The sequence below is a fragment of the Eumetopias jubatus genome, unplaced genomic scaffold (genome assembly GCF_037043125.1).
Source record: "Eumetopias jubatus isolate StellerSeaLion01/CBP00866 unplaced genomic scaffold, mEumJub1_p1.0 scaffold_16, whole genome shotgun sequence".
Taxonomy (NCBI): Eukaryota; Metazoa; Chordata; class Mammalia; order Carnivora; family Otariidae; genus Eumetopias; species Eumetopias jubatus.
The window spans coordinates 68,201,407-68,221,118 of NW_028274822.1; the positions used below are offsets into that span (position 1 = coordinate 68,201,407).

The 19,712-nt window shown below is 42.9% G+C and overlaps 1 protein-coding gene across 2 annotated transcripts in view; it reads right to left on the minus strand.

The window, feature by feature from the left end:
* SPECC1L (sperm antigen with calponin homology and coiled-coil domains 1 like) overlaps nucleotides 1–19,712 on the minus strand; it is a 131,123-nt gene that overhangs the window by 104,264 nt on the left and 7,147 nt on the right. The window contains exon 1 of one of the 2 annotated variants that reach the window (XM_028094180.2): nucleotides 1,809–1,901. The exons of the other annotated variant lie outside the window; for it this stretch is intronic. The gene's annotated coding sequence lies outside the window, so the exon portion shown is untranslated. Of the gene's footprint in view, nucleotides 1–1,808; nucleotides 1,902–19,712 lie in introns of those variants that run through there. 2 annotated transcript variants of the gene reach the window in all.

Consider the following 19,712-nt stretch of genomic DNA (forward strand, 5'->3'; position numbering starts at 1 on the left):
AGTGTCTAAAAGTTGAAAAAAGGAATAAAATTTTTAAAAAATTTAAAAAAAAAAAAAGGGACACCTGGGTGGCTCAGTCAGTTGGACATCTGCCTTCAGCTCAGGTCATGATCCCAGGGTCCTGAAATCAAGTCCTGTGTCGGGCTCCTTGCTCAGCAGGGAGCCTGCTTCTCCCTCTGCCTGCCACTACCCCTGCTTGTGTTCTCTCGCACTCTCTCTAACAAATAAATAAATAAAATTTAAAAAAAAAAGAAAGTTGATAAAAGGGTTGTGGTGTAAGTTACTACTATCCCTTCCCCAATCCTGCTCAGGGCTGTCATCAGTACCCGGCACTACCTCTAGTCCAGAAACGTCAAGGTTTGAGAGGAATAAAAAGTAGCTCTTCTCACAATAATAGTATGGATCCTGCCTCTATAAATACTAAGAATAATCTCAAACTACAATAAATCCATGAAGTGGGGCGCCTGGGTGGCTCAGTGGTTAAGCGTCTGCCTTTGGCTCAGGTCATGATCCCGGCGTCCTGGGATCGAGCCCTGCATCCGGCTCCCTGCTCAGCGGGAGGCCTGCTTCTCCCTCTCCCGCTCCCCCTGCTTGTGTTCCCTCTCTCGTTGTGTCTTTCTCTGTCAAATAAATAAATAAAATCTTTAAAAATAAATAAGGGGCGCCTGGGTGGCTCAGTTGGTTAGGCGACTGCCTTCGGCTCAGGTCATGATCCCGGAGTCCCGAGATCGAGTCCCACATCGGGCTCCCGGCTCAGCGGGGAGCCTGCTTCTCCCTCTGACCTTCTCCCCTCTCATGCTGTTTCTCTCTCTCTCTCTCTCTCTCTCTCTCAAATAAACAAATAAAATCTTAAAAAAAAATAAAAAAAAATAAAAAAATAAAAATAAATAAGTAAAAATAAATAAATAAATAAATCCATGAAGTATGTCTGATGTATTTCTCAAGTAATATTTCTTAAAAACATCAAAATGGATGCAGTGCTCCCAAAATAGAGAAAGGCACTAAAGGCCTTGAGCCCCTCCCATGTAGCCGGCATCGTGTCCCAGCTGTGCTGTACCTGGTACAGTTCACTGAATCCTCACAAGAGCCCACATAGGCATTGACAGAGGCTCAGAGAGTAGAACTCACTCTCCCTGGGTCACCATTCAGTAGTCTGAATCCAAACCCCATACCCTGCCCACTGCTCCATACAGTCCCCAGTGCAACCACACACAATAATTCATCAGGAATGTGTTTTCATCTCAATAAATACTTCACAAGATACGAACAAAATGTAACAACACTAAAACTATACTGCTCAATCTGTCCCTTCTAGATTTATCTACTTGTCCTTTGGATCAGTGCTGATATTCTTGACCAAATTTTTTTCATTTTGAAGGTACTGTCAGGTTATTTAATATAAAATCTATCGTTTTTGGCGCACAAAATTTATCGCCAGTTCTAAATCAGTATGTACTAAGTTACAGCTGTAAAAATAAAATTCTTAGCTATAAGCATATTAATTTATAGATACCTGCTACTTTTTCATTTAAAATAATTATTTGTTAGGCATGGGCAGAGAGACACAGCTGCCCTCATTTTACAGAAATAACCCTGCATTAAGAAGGCTGCAATCAGGGTGGCCAGAACTCTCACCAGGACGTCCCTGTATTTAGGCTTCCCAGGACAGGATTTACAGCTCCAGGAGCCCTCCCTAAAGCTAATTACACATCCACAGCCACATAGGAAGCTTGAGTTTCCTTTACATCTACAAGGAAATCACATAATTAAAACCTACTGAGGAAAACAAATAAAGGGCCATCTCTTACCTGCCAGATATGGTAGATAAAATACTACTTAAAAGTCAAACCACGGGGCGCCTGGCTGGCTCAGTTGTAGAGCATTCGACTCTTGGTCTCAGGGTCGTGAGTTCAAGCCCCATGTTGGGTGTAGAGATTACTTGGAAAAAAAAAAATCAAACCACAGACTCTTAAAAATGGTAAATATTTTGGAGGCCATTAATAGGAAATCCTGCATGCAACATCACTGACAAATCTTCTAATTACAAACATCTACTGTTGGAGGAGACTACTAAAAAGTTCTGAAGCAAGTCATTATTTACTCCACATTCACTGAATACTTACTTTGTGCCATGGGAAATGCCACTTCTCTAGGACACTAGTCACACAAGGCATGAATAAATACATGGACACATAAAGATAATTAGGACAAAAATAATACTTATTTTCAAGGAGCTCATAGTCTAGTGGAAGAAACAAGATACAATAAAAAAAAACAGTGAGGAGGACCCCATCCTTCATAAATTTTACTGACAAAATAAGGTAAACAGATATACAAAAGGCACAATGGCAGTAGAAAGAGCTAATCCTTGGTTCTGCCTCTAGGGAACGGGGTGAGAGGTACACCTCACAGAGTTGTGAGAAAGCACGGGCTCACTTGAAGGACTCTAAGAACTTGGGTCTGGCTAGAATACAGAAATGTCAAGGGGCGCCTGGGTGGCTCAGTCGTTGAGCGTCTGCCTTCGGCTCAGGTCACGATCCCAGGGTCCTGGGATCAAGCCCCGCATCGGGCTCCCTGCTCCGCAGGGAGTCTGCTTCTCCCTCTCCCACTCCCCCTGCTTGTGTTCCTTCTCTTGCTGTGTCTCTCTCTGTCAAATAAATAAATAAAATATTTAAAAAGAAAAAAAAAGAAATGTCAAAAGGACTAGTGGGGAAGGGCCCAGCAGGCCTTTGTCTGAAACTGGATGGCAAACTACAGACAGACTGAAGTCAGTGCAGCCCTAACTCGGATTTACAAATCCTAGAGATGAACCTGGTGCTGGTGCGGAGGATGGGCTGAAGGGGCATAACATGCTGGTGGGGCTCAGGCATGAGAAAGCCTGATCATCTCCTTCCCTGTAACTCCCTTCCTCTGACCTGACTCCAAGCTCAAAGGTACAATTCTTGGGGCGCCTGGGTGACTCAGTCGGTTAAGCGTCAGACTCTTGATTGCAGCTCAGGTCATGATCTCAGGGTTGTGAGATCGAGCCCAGCGCTGGACTCCATGCTCAGTGCAGAGCTTGTTTGTCCCTCTCCCTCTGCTCCTCTCCCCGCGCTCTCTCTCACAAATAAATAAAATCTTTTTTTTTTTTTAAGATTTTATTTATTTGACAGAGAGAGACACAGCGAGAGAAGGAACACAAGCAGGGGGAGTGGGAGAGGGAGAAGCAGGCTTCCTGCTGAGCAGGGAGCCCGATGTGGGATCATGACCTGAGCCAAAGTCAGATGCTTAACGACTGAGCCACCCAGGCACCCCTAAATAAAATCTTAAAAAAAAAAAAAAGTACTACTCTCATCCCGCAGCTCTCCCAGGATCTGAAGACCACCACAGCGCTACTTTAAGCCTGCCTTTCTTCCACCATCAACCCCACGAATCTCCAGCCACGCCTCCAGATTCCAAACCATCTGTGTCCACTGGCAACTTGGTACAGAGGCCCTCGGAACTGGGCACAGATGCTATACAGATCTGGTCTGGCAAGCAGAGCTCAGTGTGACTATTACTTCTCTTGATCTAGACACTTGAAGCTCCTCTTAACCTAAAGAAAGAAAAGCTGCCTTTCTAGGAACTACCAGAAGCACACACTGAGTTCATGGTTACCTAATACAAGTCTTTTTCACGCAAATGGCCACTAAGCTGCTTTTTCCTCTTTTTCCCCCCCTAATATTTTATTACGAAAACTTTCAAACACACAGAAATGTTGAAGAAATTGTAAACACCTCACTGCTCTCCTTTTCATAGCTGTGTAATTTATATTCTGAAAAAAAATTACACCTGTGTCTGATAAAATTTTCATTTGGTCCAATTCAGCTCAAGGCTTCAGTCTTTAGGATATCTTAAAATTCTGACTTTGACTTAAAACCACAGTTCTCCCTCGAACAAGTGCTGTCTTTAACCTAAGTCACATGTCCGCTGAGGATCCTCCTCTACAATACAAGGAGGCTGGATTCTAAGGTATCTCAAAGGTACCTTCCGACTCCAGAAACCTTCTAACTTAGTAAAATTCATAGAGCTGATGACAATGTTACATAGGTGCGAGCAATGACAGGGCTCCCTCCAGGTCTCAGAAACAGCAGCAGAGTACTGAACTGAAGTCAGGAGAGCGGGGTCCAAGCTCCAGCTTTGCATACAAGCTCTGTGACTGTGGGCAGATCTCTTCATCACCTATCTTTGCAACTCTGTTTTCTCTCCTATAAGAGGAGCTGATAAAACCTAACTGTAAGGTTCTTGGACAAAATAACATGTATAGACAAAGAAAAAAACCCAAAAATCCTGATACACTCATTCCAGGGGAATTCACTTTGCCAACGTGCAAAGGTTAGGGGGGAAAAAAGGTGCAACCCAAGATGAGGAATGGCAATTTATCTCAGTGATTCAGAAACTCCATCCCCCCCAACCACCCACCTAGGAGGAGCACACCAATCAAGTTTCAAAAATAATGCCAAAAGGACCTTGAAATTTTATCTTTACTGTCAGGATACTGCATCAAGAAGGATCTACCCTGCGTGGAGAACACAGACTGTCTTGGGAACTGCCAGAGAGCTAAGGCCCCTCCCTCACGGAGAAGCACCTTCAGCCCTGGCAGCCCTCTCTCTTCCTCCTACACTCACACCAGGATTTTTCTTTAAGGTTTTATTAATTAATTTATTATTTATGTATTTCTTTATCTGACAGAGATAGAGCACGTGTCCTAGAGAGTGAGAGAGCACAAGTAGGGGGAGCAGCAGAGGTAGAGGGAGAAGCAGGCTCCCCACTGAGCAGGGAGCCCAATGCAGGGCTCAATCCCAGGACCCTGGGATCATGACCTGAGCTGAAGGCAGATGCTTAAGGCAATGCTTAAGGCAACGCTTAACCAACTGAGCCACCCAGGCGCGCCCCCAGTCACTTCAGGATCTTGACAGGGTCACTACTTTTTCCTCTGAATGCCTCCTACTCACCTCCAATTAGAACCTCTTTTTCGTTCTGTTATGCAATATTGTAAATTTATTATTTAATTGGTATTTTAAAATCTACTGTGCTTCTTAAAACAGCCAGTATCCCAGAGACTGCCCTATCTTGCACAAACAAATGTGTATCCCTGGGCAAGTTACTCAACCTCTCTGAAATCTCAGTTTCCTCATAGGTAAAATGGGCTGCTAATGCTACCTCCCTTATAAGGATGTTGAGAGGATTAAATGAAGTAATGAACCTAAACTGCCTGGCAGGGTGACAGCCCACAGTAAAGATGGGATAAATGTGAGCTATCATAACGCAGAGAAGAACACACTACATGCCCCAAGTATGACTAATGCCTTATTAAAATAAAAAGCAGCAATTCAAAAGACACTTTGTAAGAGAAACCCTTTATAAGGAATGACTAAAGACTGTTTATACTCACTACTTACATTAAATTATATACTATTGCGCATAGATGTCAACAAACAACACTTGCTTCTGGTTTTTTCCCACTGAAAATTATAGATCAGGAAATACTGAAAATATATGGTAGGGAGTTCACTGGAATGATAATCAAGAAACCTGGATTGTGGTCGCAAGCCTGACAAGTCTGCATGACCCTGATAAGTCATGCTAACTCTGTGAGCCTTGTTCAGAAGGCAAGGAGGATGGATTAGGATCTTTCAGAAATTCAAAAATTCTATTTCATATTTTATACCATTCAGAACCAGGAATCAAAACTACTTTTAAAAAGGAAACTGATTAGGTGTAATTTTTTATGCCATTCAATATCCCCCCAAAAATCCAAAAAGGGTTTCAACCCAAACGATCTAGATACATTTCTCTCTTATTTCCCAAACCCCATATTTGAAATGTAAGGATTATATTAAAATGTAAAATAAAAATAGACTTAAAACATTGAAGAGAAGGAACCACACAGTCAAGGGAAAACTGAAATTTAGAAAACTAGCCACACTGGAGTCAGTAACTACACGTTACTAAATGAATCAAAACCAAAAACCAATCTGATAAAAGCATGTGGGCTACAAAAACCACACAGAACGCCGAAGAAATTCAGTAAGAAATGTTTTAATTAGATAAATCCTAATGCAACAGGCTGATCCGATAGTGAATTCTCTGACACATACATGTTTCTAACCCTTCTTTTGTGAATTATGACACAGAATCAGAAAAGTGCATTTAAATGTACACATTTTACAGACCTGGAGCGACACTCCATTGAAAAAGTCAAGGCTTACTCAAAGGAAAAGCGTGAGCCCTGTCATGTCAAAGCCCTGCCCATGTGCAAGTGGGCGTGTATGAGAGATGCAGGAAACACGGAGAGGAAGGAGAGAAACCGAGGAGAAATGCCTTTGGATGTACAATTCTCTACTTCGTCTGGATCCACATACAAAAGTCCATTAGTGCCCAAAATACTTCAATGGTTACTAAGCAGCTGACAATTTTCAAATGCTTATTTTTATAGTAAAACAATACCTTCTCATTTTTAATACCAATTTTTTAAAGTTTATTTATTTAAGTAATCTCTACACCCAACTTGGGGCTCAAACTCACGACCTCACGACCTCAAGATCAAGTGTCACATGGTCTTCTGACTGAGCCAGCGGGGTGCCCTGACGCTGACTTTATTTCATGCCTAAAATCACGGTGTGATTATCAACTGAAGTGCACATTTAATATGCTAGTTTGTCCTGTTACGGTATTGTTTCCAGAAATCAGTGATCCACATTATGGCTTACTGAGGTAGAAAGGTGGCATTCAGATCCACCTCTTCTCCACTTCCACCTCCAGCCCTGAGAAGGAAGGAACTTTGCCTCAGTGTCCTCTCCTTACCCAAGGGGTGTACCACTCTTAAACACCCCCACGGTCACAGAAGGAGGAAAAAACAGCTACCTCTCCAATTCCCCCCCCCTTTCCCTCCCAGCTTCCTCCTGTCCATCCGGCCACGCTCTATGAAGGGAGCATCAACAGGAGAAAAGGCCACACTGACCAGCCACGCCCAAGTGGATACTGAAGTTAGCAATAAGGAGCTGATGGTGAGCAGGGCTAACAGCCCCAAGAGGAAGGTCAGGAGCCAAGTCAGACTGCAGTGGAATTCGATAAAAAATTGAGCAGGAGATGAAAGATAAAGACCTTTTCAAAACTTTGGCTTTGTTAAGGGGGGACAGTCATGAGGGGGGAGAGACACTTTGCTGGTGTTGTTTTTGTTTAAATTATGAGCAAGCTGCCTGGAGACAGTCAGCCTGCCAGGGAGAAAGGCCAGTGCTGCACCAGCATACCTGATCACCATCACCCTCCATGGCTGGAAAGGAGGAAGAAACTGGGGTTAGGGAGGTACACAGCTTGCCCAAAGTCTGAGCTCTTCCCACTAAGCCACAGCTACTGATAGACAGGATGCTAAGAAAAAGGAGTTAATTAACAGCAACAAAAAGCCAGAGAGAAGCCCACTAGTATTAGTTTATTATTTCTACTACTCTACAAGATTTAACACAAGGAAATCTTTAGAAACTAGAGGCTCCCTGGATTTTTCAAACTTAGAACTGTAAGTCTTCTTCTTACTGCTTTCCAAATAACAAACAAAAAAAAATATTTTTTTAGGTTTTTTTAAGTTTTATTTAAATTCCAGTTAGTGTAATATTAGCTTCAGGTGTACAATAAAGTGATTCAACACTTCCATACATCACCCAGTGCTCATCACAACAAGTGCACTCCTTAAGGAATCCCCATCACCTATTGAACCCACCCTCCCTACCCCTCACCTTCCTTCTGGTAACGATCAGTTTGTTCTCTGTTCTTGATGTGCCTCTCTCTCTTTTCAAAAAACCTAATCTTATATCAAGACTTCTTCAGATCCATTTCTGGAGATCTCTCTTTTTAATATAAGCTGCTGAAAGGCCGTTAAACTGACAATACTTAACATTCCAGACAAGTGACAAGGCTGGAAAAGGACAGCCTAAAAGAATTTCTGGCTACAGTACACAAATGATTTTTCCAGATTTAGTCCAAAACAAATTGGTTCCCAAAGTTCAAACCTCCAGAATGCAAGAAATTTTGAGTCTTTTCTGGCCATTCCCTCCTCAGCCAGGGTTTGTGAATATTTACAAAAAGAAAACGTTTATTCAGGACCCCTTCAAGCCACGGCTTTATGCTCAGAGTTTTGGCAGGCAGTTAGACAACTGCACAATGCTATATTCATAAAATAAACCGGCGGCCATATTTTTAATTAAAAACACGAATTTGGCATATTTTTACATTTATAACGAACTCTGATCCAAAATACAAAATGAAATATTTTTTTTGCATTTCACTAATCGTTCAAATATAACAGTGTAAAAAATCCTTTAAAAATAAGCTAAAGGTGGGGCGCCTGGGTGGCTCAGTTGTTAAGCGTCTGCCTTCGGCTCAGGTCATGATCCCAGGGTCCTGGGATCGAGCCCCACATCGGGCTCCCTGCTCAGCGGGAAGCCTGCTTCTCCCTCTCCCACTCCCCTGCTTGTGTTCCCTCTCTCGCTGTCTCTCTCTCTGTCAAATGAATAAATAAAATCTTAAAACAAAAAAAATAAGCTTAGGGTACCTGGGTGGCTCAGTCGTTAAGCGTCTGCCTTCGGCTCAGGTCATGATCCCAGGGTCCTGGGATCGAGTCCCGCATCGGGCTCCCTGCTCGGCAGGAAGCCTGCTTCTCCCTCTCCCACTCCCCCTGCTTGTGTTTCTGCTCTCGCTCTCTCTCTCTCTCTCTCTCTCTCTCTGTCAAATAAATAAATAAATAAAATCTTAAAAAATAAATAAATCTTTAAAAAATTTTTAAAAAAATAAGCTTAAAGGTGAAATAAGTCAATCAGAGAAAGACAATTATCATATGATCTCACTGATACGAGGAATCTGAGAAACAAGACAGAGGATCATAGGGGAAGGGAGAGAAAAATGAAACAAGATGAAACCAGAGAGGGAGACAAACAATAAGAGACTCCTTAATCTCAGGAAACAAACTGAGGGTTGCTGGAGTGGTGGGGGGTGGGAGGGATGGATGGGTGGCTGGGTGATGGACACTGGGGAGGGTATGTGCTATGGTGAGCACTGTGAATTGTGTAAGACTGAAGAATCACAGGCCTCTACCCCTGAAACAAATAATACATTATAGGTTAATAAAAACAAAAAGTAAACTGAATAAACAAATAGCTTAAAGGGGGGGCACCTGGGTGGCTCAGTCGGTTAAGTGTCTTGCCTCTGGCTCAGATCCTAATCCCAGGGTCCTGGGATCGAGCCCCCATGTTGGGCTCCCTGCTCAGTGTGGAGTCTGCTTGTCCCTCTCCTTCTGCACCCCCCACTTGCGCGTGCTCTAATTCTCAAATAAATAAAAAATATTTTTTAAAAAAGTTTTTATTTTTTGTGTTCGACAGACAGCGAGAGAGGACACACAAGCAGGAAGAGTGTGAAAGGGAGAAGCAGGCTTCCCGCCGAGCAGGGAGCCCGATGTGGGGCTTGATCCCTGGGATCATGACCTGAGCCGAAGGCAGACGCTCAACGACTGAGCCACCCAGGCGCCCCAAAACATTTTAAAAAAATAAGCTTAAAGGGCCACCTGGCTGACTCAGTAGGAACATGCAATTCTTGATCTCGGGGTTGTGAGTTCAAGCCCCACACTGGGTGTAGAGCTTACTTAAAAATAAGTAAATTTTTGATTTAAATGAGTAAATAATAAAAAAAGAAGCTTAAAATTTAAGATTTGAACCACTTCACTGGACAACCAAAATGAAAGAGACAAAGTGTCAGCAAGGACAAGAACACCTGGAACTCTCCCACACATTGCTGCTAGAAGTATAAAACAGTACTGCTACTTTGGAAAACATTTTGGCAGTTTCTCATAAATTTAAACACATACCATTTTACCCAGTAATTCAGCCCCAGGTATTTATCCAAAAGAATTAAAACATATATGCACACAAAGACATACACAAATGTGCACAGCAGCTTTTTTAAAACAGCAGCTTTTTTAAAAATACATACAATACCCCCAAACCAGAAACAACCCAAATGCCCATCAACAAGGGAACGGATAAACAAACTGTGGTATAGCTATTTAATGAAATAAAACCCAGCAAGTAAAAGGAAGAATCCACTGATAACATGGAACAGCATGGATGAAACTCAAAAGCGTTATATTAAATGAAAGAAGCCAGAGGGGTGCCTGGGTGGCTCAATCCATTAAGGATGACTCTTGATTTCGGCTCAGGTTGTAATCTCAGGATCATGAGATCAAGCTGGGCTCCCCCCTCAGCAGGGAGTCTGCTGGAGATTCTCTCTCTCTCCCTCTCCCTCTGCCCCTCTCCCTTGCTCTCTCTCAAGTAATAAATAAATCTTTAGAAAGAAAAAAAGAAGCCTGATACATTCCATTTATATGAAATTCTACAAAATGCAAACTTTTATACAGTGACAGAGAGCCGATCAGTGGTTGCCTAGGGGTGGAAGAAGGGGAAATTAACCGAACAAGATATAAGAGAACTTTTGGGGGTTATGAAATACTCTGTATCTGGACTGAGGTGCTGCTTATACGACCGTATACATTTTCAAACCCCATTACACTGTACACTTAAAATGGAAGCATTCTGTTATATATAAATTACACTGAAAAACTCATTTAAAAAAAATTTAAAAGTTCCTAAATGTTCAACTAAAAAAAACAGAACTTTAGCGAATTGTTTTGTCAAGAGCATAAAGGAAGTCTTTTTAGAAAGACAAGTGAAGGGGCGCCTGAGTGGCTCAGTTTTTAAGCGTCTGCCTTCGGCTCAGGTCATGATCCCAGGGTCCTAGGATCGAGCCCCACATCAGGCTCCCTGCTCGGCGCGAGGCCTGCTTCTCCCTCTCCCACTCCCCCTGCTTGTGTTCCTGCTCTTGCTCTCTCTCTCTCTAATAAACAAATAAAATCTTTAAAAAAATTAAAAAAAAACTAAACAAGTTAAAACAGATTAGATGGGGCGCCTGGGTGACTCAGTCAGTTAAGCAGTCAACTCCTGATTTCGGCTCAGGTCATGATCTCAGGGTTATAAGACTGAGCCCTGCATCCAGCTCCATGCTGGGTGTGGGAACTACTTAAGATGCTCTCTCTCCCCCTCCTCTCCCTCTGCCCCTCCCCTGCACTTCCTTCTTAAAAAAAAAGATTCGAATTTGAATTCAGTTTAATAAAAATGAAATCTTTTTCAAAAAGCATTTCACTGGTTAGATAAAAGGAAAATTAATAAGAAAAATACTGAGGAGTCCTTTTTCCTTATGTCTGAGTATAAGATCGTGGTCTCAACAGTGGGCAATTTTGCCCCCTCGGGGACCATGTGCACTGTTTGTAGACATTTCTGGTTATCACGATGGGGTGCTACTGACGTCAAGGTGTGTAGAGGCCAGGGATGGTCGAAACATCCTACAATGCACAGAACAGCCCATTTCAACGAAGAACTGTATGACTCAAAATATCAATAGTGCCAAGACTTAGAAACCTTGGTGTACAGAGGTTGGTTTAAGCCTGGGAAGAAGGGAAGATCTCCATCTTTCTGTGCCTTACCATACACAGGGCCGTATCTGCACAGACATTCTGTTGAGCTGAAAAAGCCAACTCAACAGAATTGGCTGACAGGAAAGGAATGTCTCTGCCACAGGCCTATTACTCCCCTGGGTTTCCATCCACATTTCCTAGGAAAGGACAGATAGCTCAAAGAAGGGCTCTCTCTGATCTCCCTGAATGAAATGTGAGAAGGAGCCACAGGGCCTCACCGCTTGCCTGCACCTCCTTCTGCAGTCCCCTTGCTGCCTGGCAGAAACTTGACAACCTCATGGACAAACTCCACCATTCTCCCATCCCTCTGAAACCTCGCTGGCAAGAGGTCAAGAAGGAAAAGTAAAACCTGTGGGCCAACTACATGCCAAGCGCTAGGCTGGAAATTTCACACACATCGTTTCATTCAATCTCCTTCAACTAAGGAGATGGGTATGATTATCAAGTCCACTGTAAAAAGGATAACCTGAGCCTTCACAGCGGGCAAATGTGACAGCAGGGATCTGAGCAGGTGTGACTCCAAAGCCCACACCACTCCACCACAACTGGGTAACTCCCTGGATTGTCTTTACCTCAAGGGGTGGCCTGTATAGTGAGACTACAGACGGCCTTCCGGTGTGCTCTATGTTCAGAGACATTTAACCATGGAGGGACGTGTCTTGGCAACCCACAGCAGGTATGGCTTACAGCATTCCCGCCTCTCCAGCCCTGCCAGCCCTGCCAGCCCTGCTCCGGTCTCTTTCTGTGTCAGGGGAAACATACAGCCTGACAAGCACCACAGCCTCCTGACGTTGTCCCCACCTGCAATGCTCCCGCCCCACACCTGTTTCTCCACCCGGAAGCACAAAGCCCACCCTGCCACTCCCGTCGGGTAACACGCCGCTGCCCGTCTCAGACCAAACGCCCCAGTGACCAACACACATCCCTCCAGACCCCAGCTCCCACCCACCTTTCCCGCCTGGTTCCCCATTTTACACACAAAGCCACGCTCTTTCAAATACCCACACTTCTACTGCTACCGCTCCCTATCCCTGAGAGCCCCTTACTGTCTTCTTGCCTGAGAAACAGCAGCTCACATGTCGCGTCAAGATTCAGCTCAAATGACATCTGGTACTTCCACCACAGCACTCACCTCACGCCGTTTTGTCCAGGCAACGTTTGGTGCACAATTAGACTAAAAAAAAAAAAATTGCTGTTTATCTCAAATTCAAATGTAATCGGGCACCCATACTTTCTCTGGCAACCTCAGGCCTGGCACACAGCCCCTCTGGGAGGGAGAAAATAAAAGGCATCTGTAGGTAAGGGAGCAAAAGAAGACAAGAAATAATATACAAAGGGAACCATGGCAAGAAAGATGGGTAGAAGGCTTGTGTTATACTCAGCGTGAATATTAAAAGTCCGAATCCCCTGGCTTAACGTCAGTCCTCCACAGAACAGCCTGACCTACAATTCCAAAACCACTCTCTGGGACTCCTCTCCGAACAGCCTAAGCTAGAGCAGCAGGTCTGTTTCTCTTTCACGAAACGGCCCTGGTTCGCGCAGCTCCCACCAACTGGTGTGTTCTTCCCCGCCAACTCCAAAATCCATTCACTGAAAACGCCTCTCCCCCTTCAAAGCCAATCTCAAAGGACAAGCACAGCTCAAGTGCCCTCGGGGCCTAGCTCAGAGACCCTAGGGCACCAATACCAACACTCACACGTGGTCTCCCCTTCTTCATGAGGCCCCCCAGCTCTTAAGAGTGTAATTCTTCCAGCACTTACCAACACAACCTCAGATGGCAGTTGTATACAGACTGCTCCCCAAGGCCTCACTGAGGATGCAAATGCCCATTTATGAGACAAGGCAGGGTAAGTACCTTAAAGATATCCTTTAATAACTATACAGAGGATAGAACCAAACACCCGAAAAACAGGCAAAAATCAAAGTTATGAGGTAAACAGCCTGAACCACTGCTGAAAAGGACATGTGTGTCATGAGTAAATCCTAGTAAACTCTCCCTAGACAGACCAGTGAACCACCTATTACACAGTTCACTGCTGTTATAAGACATCCTGTAACAGTGCAGAACTTCTTTTCACTCAGTGGTAGGATAAGGATGTAGAAGGGAAAAAGCGAAAAAGAGCGGGAAAGCACTTCCTTCTTAGTTCAAAATGTCACGGTCCACACTTCCTTGTTAAAATGCTGAGATACACCATATAACTCAAATACACTGATTTTGCTGTTGCCAATTTAGGATACTGTTTTTCTTCACTGCATGGGTAATGTATTGTAAGTTCAAGCATTAAAGCTCATTCACACGTCAGAATTTCAACGTAACATAACCAATCAGATAAGAAAACAGAGGGGCTCCTAGGTGGCTCAGTCAGTCAGTTAAGTGTCTGCCTTTGGCTCAGGTCGGGATCCCGGGGTCCTGGGATCAAGCCCCGTGTCGGGCTCCCTGCTCAGCAGGAAGTCTGCTTCTCCCTCTCCCTCTGTGCCCCCCCCAATCTTGTGTGCATTCTCTCTCAAATAAATAAAATCTTCAAAAAGAAAACAGAACATGTAAAATATGTTTCTTTCTAAGGTTTCATCCCAATTTTTTAAAAAGTAAAATTTCGCAACACTACTACATGATGTTAGCAAACTCTGAATTTCAGCAAAAGATTACTAGTAGCAGATATTAAGAATAATAAAGAGTCCTGTACAAACGTCACTGCATCTTATCCCCAACTTAGAAAATGAGAGTCTTCAAATTCTAATATAGGGCTCTGGAAACAAGTCAAAGAAGAGAGACTTTCAGGGCACCTGGGTGGCTCACTTGTTGAACGTCTGCCTTCAGCTCGGGTCCTGATCTCAGGGTCCTGGGATCGAGCCCCACATCGGGCTTCCTGATCAGCGGGAAGCCTGCTTCTCCCCCTCCCACTCCCCCTGCTTGTACTCTCTCTCTCTGTTAAATAAATAAAATCTTAAAAAAAGAGAGAGAGAGAGAGAGAGGGGTGCCTGGGTGGCTCACTCGTTGAGCGTCTGCCTTCGGCTCAGGTCATGATCCCAGGGTCCTGGGATTGAGCCCCGCATCGGGCTCCCTGCTCAGCGGGAAGCCTGCTTCTCCCTCTCCCACTCCCTCTGCTTGTGTTCTCTCTCTCTCGCTATGTCTCTGTCAAATAAATAAAATCTTAAAAAAAAAAGAGAGAGAGAGACTTTCAACTCTGTAGATTGTTTTTTTGTTTATTTTTTAACAGATATCAGATATTCACAATGGTTCATCTCTAAAGGCTCCAGACACCAGGGGGATACGTCCAGTTATTTTAAAAAGCATTGTATGGTACTTCTGTGGGAAAAATTCTCCTAGCTGACTTACTCGCTTGTCTCCTGAAGCAACTTCTTTTTCAGTTCAGCTACCCTCACCATCTGAAATCTGCGAAGCTTCTGACACAGCAAGACACAGAGACTTAATCACTGAACAAATACCTAAAGTCCGGGCTTCTGACAAATTTTTTTTTTAATTTTGTAGACAAGGGGCACCTGGGTGGCTCAGTCATTGAACGTCTGCCTTCGGCTCAGGTCACGATCCCAGAGTCCTGGGATTGAGCCCCGCATCGGGCTCCCTGCTCCGTGGGAAGCCTGCTTCTCCCTCTCACACTCCCCCTGGTTGCGTTCCCACTCTCACTGTCTCTCTCTGTCAAAAAAATAATTTTTTTTAAATCTTTAAAAAAAAAATTTAAAAAAGTTCGTAGACAAAGACAAACCAGTAACTGCTTTGGAAAAATTCATCAGCTGTCTGAGAGGTAACAGGTCTTTTTCTTCTTCACTTCTCTAACCTCCGAAACCACTTTCAAAGATGTGCAGTGACTGAGAATTCTAACGACCCTTTCTCAGAAGTCACTCACGTCAACACAGAACCTACCACTGCTTACCACCCTCTCTGCCCATTTGTAGTGTATAACTCCTTTGGCCAAACACAGCACCTATGTAGCTTTCTCTACACAAAATTTTGCACAATCACATGCAACTGGGAACAAAAGAGAGTAAGAACCTTGGGTGCTTATCTCCAAGGATATAAACCTTGGGTGAAAAAGTAAATACTGAATTAGCCTTTCATTACAGAATCTCATACTTACATAAAAAACCTCTCCTTAGCCTACCATCCCGGTATACAGTCTTCAATTTTCATTTCCAGTTTAAAAAAAAAATCCCTCTAGGAATAGTATTAGAAAAAATTATAAATTCCAAATTCACACTTTACTGTCACTTATTTAAAATAATGTGGAAGAAGGGATGCCTGGCTGGCTTAGTCAGTGGAGCATGTGACTCTTGACCTTGGGGTTTGTGGGTTCAAGCCCCATGTTGGGTGTAGAGATTACTTAAAAATAGAATCTTTTTTTCTAAAAAAATAGAAAAGTTTCCTTTTTAAGATTTAATTTTTTTTTTAATTTGAGAGAGAGTGCACGCACATGCGCAAACTGGGGGAGGGTGAAGAGAGGGAAAGAAGCTGAGCACAGAGCCTGATGGAGGGCTTGATTTCATGACACTGAGATCATGACCTAAGCCAAAATCACGAGTGGGATGCTTAACCAACTGAGCCACCCAGGTGCCCCCAAAATAGAATCTTTTTTTTTTTATGTTTCTTTTGGGGGGGCTTACTATATTTTTTCTTTAAATTTTTTATTGTTATGTTAATCACCATACTAATCATCATTAGTTTTTGATGTAGTGTTCCATGCTTCATTGTTTGTGCACAACCCCCAGTGCTCCACGCAGCACGTGCCCTCTTTAATACCCATCACCAGGCTAACCCATCCCCCACCCCCCACCCCCTAGAACCCTCAGTTTGTTTTTCAGAGTCCATCGTCTTCTCATGGAAAATAAAATCTTTTTTAAAAGAAATAAAGTAAAATAAAATAATACAGAAGGAATGAGGATATATTCCGAATGTGAGAAAAATGAACCAAACAGAATTATCATTAAATTTTATCTAGAGACCATCTCACATTTAAAACTTGCCTCTGAGTAGCTTAAGGAAAAAGGCAAGAAAGAGAAGAGAGGAGGCCCAGCTAAGAGCTCAAAGGATGTAGAGGGAGGATGCAAAGAAGGGGAGCAAGAGGAGAGAGGGCTTTGGTAAACCAGGTCAGGCATCAAGTTTAATCCTCTACCCATCATCCCTTGACACCCCACAGCCTCTGTTACTAGGTAATAACTTGAAAAGGGCAGCTCCTTCAATTCTTGGGCAGTTTATGCAGCCAAATGTCAATGCAATTGGAACTGCCACTTACCAGAATACCTGCCAAAGCAACACAAAACAAATTCCTTCAACTATTTCAATTACAAGAGAAACAATGCCCACCGAAGTCTTCCATTCTCCCGGCTAAATAGCACTGTAGTTCCTTCAACCTTATGACAAATGCATTCTAGTTGAAAGGCAGCATATTACAGTGAAAAGGACATAAGACTTTTAGTCAGAAACCAAGGCTCAAATCCAAGCTTGGCCACTGGTTAACTCTGTACTCTTAACCTCATTTCCTCATTTAGAAAAATAAGGAAAATAATAGTCGTGCTAACTACCTCAAGATGTGTTGTGAGAGGACCATATTTAATGAAAGGTACACATGAAATATGTGCTTTTTCAGCTCCGCTGTTATAGATGCTCATTAGATTCCACAGGACTATTAACACAGACTTCATAAAGCTCATATATTAGTTTTATAAATAAAATTCTGGAACCCAACCCAACTAAGCACATGTGTGATGACAGAGGGAGTAAGCAAAAGGCAGGAGAGGAAGTGATTAAAAATCCCAGTACAGCTAGACAGCTTCCTGACTGACATTTATATTCTACACTAGACCTTCAGAAATACAACTTTAACATAAACTTCCAGGTTAATTTTCTTTTTTTTTTTTTTTTAAACAAGGAACACGGGGCGCCTGGGTGGCTCAGTCGTTAAGCATCTGCCTTCGGCTCATGAGGGTCATGATCCTGGGGTCCTGGGATCGAGCCCTGCATCGGGCTCCCCCTCAGCGGGAGGCCTGCTTCTCCCTCTCCCACTCCCCCTGCTTGTGTTCCCTCTGTCGCTGTGTCTCTGTCAAATAAATAAAATCTTAAAAAAAGAAAAGAAAAGAAAAGAAAAAACAAGGAACGCTAGTAACTGAAATGTGAAAAAACTTTTTTTTTGGCAAAACACTTTATTCATTACAATGAAATTCTGGTTATTTATAAATGATTTGCATTCCATCATGGTCGAGCTGGGTCTGGCCAAGCAAGCCTTTGAAGTGGATAGGTAACAGGAAGGTTGAGTATGTGTCTAAAGGGTGCATTTCTAACTTCATTTCCAAGTCCAATATAAAAGAACAAAATCAAAACAGAAATGTTTATTTTAACTGCATTACTTCTACAGCCAACCAAGGGAGGTTAGTGCAGGCCCAAGCAGGCTGCTTATCAATACAAATCTGCCCTTGTGGGGATGGACATTATTTTTCCCTCTAGGCCTAACCACTCTAAAAGACCCAGATTATTTTCCCTAAGCATCAGCATGAGTCATTTAGAGTAGGCCTTACTGTAGGAATAACCTCCTTAATTCACAGGGCGATATAATAAATACATAAAAGTTCAGAAAGAAAGATTTCTGTATGGGCCTGGAAGTTATGCCATGCCACCTAAAAGTACTCTGGGCTGCATCCATCAAAAACTACTAACACACCTTAGCTGGCTTTTGGTCAAGGGTGTCTATTAACTGATCACTAGAATAAGAGGGCTTGGATACAATTTATAAATATGCAAACTTCGGGGTGCCTGGGTGGCTCAGTAGGTTAAGCTTCTGACTCTTGATCTCAGCTCAGGTCTTCATCTCAGGGTCGTGAGTTCAAGCCCCGTGTTGGGAACCAACTTTAAAAAAATATATAAAAAAAAAACTTTGCTACCAAGACCTTTCAGGTTCATCAGTTTATCCCCAGAAAAACTCCATATCCACACTTACCAGCTGGTTGTTTTCTATTTTTTTCTTTATGAAAATGTTTCTACTTTCACCTGCAAGTGATTAATACTAATACAGACTTACAGTAGCTTGTAACATCTAGAGTAATCTCTAGCCTTTAGTACTTCATAAAATACACTACTCAGAAAGCTGCCACAGACTCAAACTGCACTGCTAAAACCCTATCTATATTATTTATTTCCTGACTTCTCACCAACTTCCCTACCAGAAAGTAAATTCTACGAATGCAGAGGATTTTGTTTTGTTCAATGCTGTTGCCCAGAGCCTAGAACCATGCCTGGCACTTAAGAGCCACATAATAAATATCTGCTGACTTGATGGGGCACCTGGCTGGCTCAGTCAGTAAAGCTTATGATTCTTGATCTTGGGGGTTGTGAGTTAAGAGTCCCACGTTAGGCACAGGGTTTACTTAAGAAAACTACATTAAACTAACGAAGTAAGTAAGTAGCTATCTGCTGAATTGAATGACTAAATGGTGTATTTTTCCTACGGAATACCACTATGAAGCCATTAATCACAATGAGTCAGTGATGCCAGCTAATTTAATGGAATTTAATGGAAGTATTAAGTGAAGAAAACAAGAAGTATCAAAAAAAAAATCCCATTTTTTAAATTTTTTTTTATTTTTTAAAAAGTTTATTTATTTATTTGAGAGAGAGAGACACAGTGAGAGAGGGAACACAAGCAGGGGGAGTGGGAGAGGGAGAAGCAGGCTTCCCACCCAGCAGGGAGCCTGATGTGGGGCTCGATCCCAGGACCCTGGGACCATGACCTGAGCCGAAGGCAGACGCTTAATGACTGAACCACCCAGGCGCACCCACCCCCCATTTTTTTTAAAGTATACTCCGAAAACCTTACATCGATGAGGAGGTGGAGAATCTGAAACCCTCATACACTGCTAGTGGGAATGTAAAATGATGCAACTTTGGAAAACAGTTTGGTGGTTCCTCAAAGTTTAGCACAGCTACCATATGACCCGGTAATTCCACTCTGAGGTACACACCCAACAGAACTGAAAATATTCATCCACAAAGAAACCTGTACATGAATGTTCACAGCAGCATTATTCATATTCAGCAAAAGTGGAAAAACCCCAAATGTCCATCAACAAAGTATAAACTATTATTTGGCCATAAAAGGAATGAACTACTAATAAATGCTGCAATGGACAATCCTTAAAAATATGTTAAATTAAAGAAGGCATGTCTTCATTC